This window comes from Chrysochloris asiatica, unplaced genomic scaffold (genome assembly GCF_000296735.1).
Source record: "Chrysochloris asiatica unplaced genomic scaffold, ChrAsi1.0 scaffold00372, whole genome shotgun sequence".
Lineage (NCBI taxonomy): Eukaryota > Metazoa > Chordata > Mammalia > Afrosoricida > Chrysochloridae > Chrysochloris > Chrysochloris asiatica.
Genome location: NW_006408890.1, coordinates 1,797,526 through 1,801,432, shown reverse-complemented (window position 1 = coordinate 1,801,432; position 3,907 = coordinate 1,797,526). Strand labels below are relative to the sequence as shown.

Below are 3,907 nucleotides of genomic sequence, written 5' to 3'. Positions count from 1 at the left end.
ATGGACTTTCAGAAGAACAAACAAATCTGTGTTGGAAGAAGTACAGCCAGAACGGTCCTTAGGAGCCAGGATGACAAGTTTGTTTCTCATACTTCTGACGTGTTTTCAGGAGGACCAGTCCCTGGAGAAGGACATCATGCTTGGTAAAGTGGAGGGTCCGCAAGAAAGAGAAAGACCCTCAACAAGATAGGTTTGCACGGTGGCAGCCGCAATAGATTCAACCTTAACAAAGATTGTGAGGTTGGCAGAGGACCGGGCAGTGTTTTGTTCTGTGGTGCATAAGGTGGCAAACCAAAAAACCCGAAACTTGTGTTCTCAAGTCGATTCCAACTCACAGGGTCTCCACGTGGGTCTGAGTAGAACTGCCGTGTGAGGTTTCGTATGCGGTCATCTTGGCAGGAGCAGATCCCCAGAAGTTTTTCTAAAGGAGCTGCTGACCTTTCAGTTAGCCTGTGAACCCTTAACAAGTGTGCCACCATAGATCCTGAGACAGGCAAAGCCCGCTGAGATCCGGGGTGGCTGTTGTTAGGTGCTGCTAAGTTGGTCCCCCTAAGGGGGATTTCACGGTTGGTTACAGATCAGATGTTGCATTCTGTAGAGTTTTCATTGACTGATAGTCAGAGGGAGATCACCAGGACTTTCTTCCTAGTCTCTCTTAGTTGAAGACCCGTCCACCATGGGTGACCCTGCTGGTATCTGAAATATTAGTGACTCAGTTTCCAATACTCTATCAGACAATGTTCTATTGTGATCAGTAGGGCTTTCATAGACTGATTTTCAGAACTAGAGCACCAGGTCTTTCTTCCTAGTCTCTCTCTGTCTGGAAGCGTCTTTGAAACCTGTTGTATCACGATAGTATTTGAAATACCCATGACATAGTTTCCAGCACTCTTATCAGACAATATTCTGTTGTCATCCATAGGGTTTAGCACTGACTGATAATTGGAAGCAGATGGCCAGGACTTTCTTCCTAGTCTCTCTTAGCCTGGATGCTCCACTGAAACCTGTTGACCATGGGTGACCCTGCTGGTGTTTGAAATACGGATGCCATAGCTTCTAGCCCTCTATCAGACAGTGTTCTGTTGTGATCCGTGGGGTGTATCACTGACTGATTCTCAGAAGGAGCTTTCCAGGCCTTGCTTCCTCATACCTCTTACCGTGGAAGCTCTGCTGAGACCTGTCTAGAGTCACAGCCACACACAAGCCTTCACTGACAGATGGGAGTGTGCTCCCCATGAGATGCACTGGCCGGGACTTGAATCTGGTTCTCCTGGGGGGAAGAGGACGATTCTACTGTAGAGCCTTTACTGGCTGAAATGAAGGATACACATTTAAAATGATTTTTCTTCTCTACGAACTAAGCAAGATGAAGTGAAGGATTTCCGTTCTCAGTCTGCATTTCAGGTAGAAAAGGCCCAAGATTGTCTCACACTCCGTTCCAGCCCATGGAGGTTTCAAAGTGAACACCAGGTCGGAGCTGCCGAATTGTAACCCTTTCAGTGTACCTAGGAAGAAAGGCTTGGCAATCTACCTTCATTCAGATGACAGCCGAGAAAGCCCCACGAAGCCCCACGAAGCACTGCTCTCTCCTGTGAGACTTAACGTTGTCATTATGAGTTGGGATAACTGCAATGGAGATTTTGTTGTTGTTGTTACGTGCCATCGAGTTGGTACCGATCGATAGCGATCTTATGTACAGCAGAATGAAACACTGCCCCATCCTGGGCCAACCTCACTACTGTTGCCACACTTGAGTCCATCAATGCTGCCACTTGGCCAATCCATCACTGGGGGGTCTTCCTCTTTTTCTCTGACCCTCCACTTTACCAAACATGATATTCTACTTCAGCAACTGGTCCCTCCTGACAATATGTCTTAAGTATGAGAGACGAAGTTTGGCCATCCTGGCCTCTAAGGAGAACTCTGGTTGCACTTCTTCCAAAACAGATCTATTGGTTCTTTTGGCAGTCCATGGCACTTTCAGTATTCTCCTCCAACACCACAACTCAAATGCATCAATTCTTCTACGGTTTTCCTTATTCACTGTCCAGCTTTCCCATGCATATGAGGTTATTGAAAATACCATGACTTGGGTCAGGCACAGTTTAGTCCTCAAGCTGACATCTCTGCTCTTCAACACTTTAAAAAGGTCTTGTGCACCCGATTTGCCTAATGGCTTGATCTTTTCTTTGTGAAGAAGGGAGATGTGTCATGATCATGATCTCGTCTCTAACTGATAATTCGATAATTCACCTCCCAGATCCATAGACTAAGACAATGAGGAAGAAATGCCTGGCAATCAACCTTGGAGAATCATCCAATGAAAACATTCTGGGCCAATAAAGCGTAGGCCAGGCTTGCTGGTCAAAGAGAGATTGTGGCTTCTAATCTGGAACTGAACTCATCCCAGGGGTTCAACTTTCAGCCAAACAATAAACAGGTCTCTAGTAAGAACGGCCACATGGGTTCTCTGCTCCTCCCCATTGCACAGACAGCCCCAGCTTCTCTTGCAGTAGCAGCCGCATCCCTGACACGGGATGGTGAAGGTCGGGGTCAGCAGATTTGGCCGTATTTGGCACCTGGTCACCAGGGCTACTGTTAGCTCTGGAAAGTGGAGGTTGTTGGCATCACGACCCATTCATTGACCTCAACTACATTATCTACATGTTCCAGTATGATTCCACCCATGGCAAGTTCAATGGTACTGTCAAGGCTGAGAGCCGGAAGCTTGTCATCAATGGGAAGCTCATCTCTATCTTCCAGGTGTGAGATCCCGCCAACATCAAGTGGGGTGATGTTGGTGCTCAGTATGTTGTAGAGTCCACAGGTGTCTTCACAACCTGGGAGAAGGCTGGGGCTCACCTGAAAGGGAGGTGCCAAAAGGATAATCATCTCTGCCCCTTCTGCAGATGCCCCATGTTTGTGATGGGCGTCAATCAGGAGAAGTATTACAACTCCCTCAAGATTGTTAGCAATGCCTCCTGCACCACCAACTCTTTGGTCCCCCTGGCTAAGGTCATCCATGACAACTTTGGCATTATGGAGGGACTCAAGACCACAGTCCATGCCATTAATCTACTCAGAAGACTGTGGATGGCCCCTCTGGGAAACCATGGTGTGATGGCTGTGGGTCTCCCCAGAGCATCATCCCTGCATCTACCGGTGCTGCCAAGGCTGTGGGCAAGTTCATCCCTGAACTGAATGGGAAACTCACTGGCATGGCCTTCTGTGTCCCCACTCCTAACGTGTCTGTGGTGGACCTGACCTGCTGTCTGGAGAAAGCTGCCAAATACGATGACATTAATACGGTGGTGAGGCAGGCATCAGATGGACCCCTAAAAGGCATCCTGGGTTACAGTGAAGACCAGGTCATCTCCTGTGACTTTAACAGTGACACCCAGTCTTCCACCTTTGATGCTGGGGCTGGCATTGCCCTCAACAACCACTTTGTCAAGCTCCTCATTTCCTGGTATGACAATTAATTCAGCTATAGCAACAGGGTGGTGGATCTTATGGTCCACATGGCCTTCAAGGAATAAGAGCCCCCTGGACCACCAGCCCCAGCAACAGCACTATAGGAAGAGAGAGGCCCTCAGCTGTTGGGAGTCCTTACCCCAACTCTAATCCCCCTACACACTGAGAAGCTCCCATCCCCAGTTTCCATCCAGACCTCCTAGAGAAGAGGAGGGGCTTAGACAGTCCACTGTTGTTGTGTACGATCAGTAAGTACACTGTCCAGCTAACAACAACAACAACAAAAGAGACTGGCCACACCAAGGAGGCACACAGTCCTTACAACAACCAGACCTACAGGATCAAAATGGCAGCCTTTGCCCAGGAAGAAATCTCATAAGGCAGGAAGGGGCTGAATGGAAACAGGGAGCCCAGGTTGGAAGTGAGGAGAATG

The 3,907-nt window shown here is 48.4% G+C and overlaps 1 pseudogene; it reads left to right on the top strand.

Moving 5' to 3' along the window:
- The first annotated feature begins 2,537 nt into the window (after nucleotides 1–2,537).
- On the top strand, nucleotides 2,538–3,539 carry LOC102820370 (annotated as a pseudogene).
- Nucleotides 3,540–3,907: the final 368 nt, after the last annotated feature.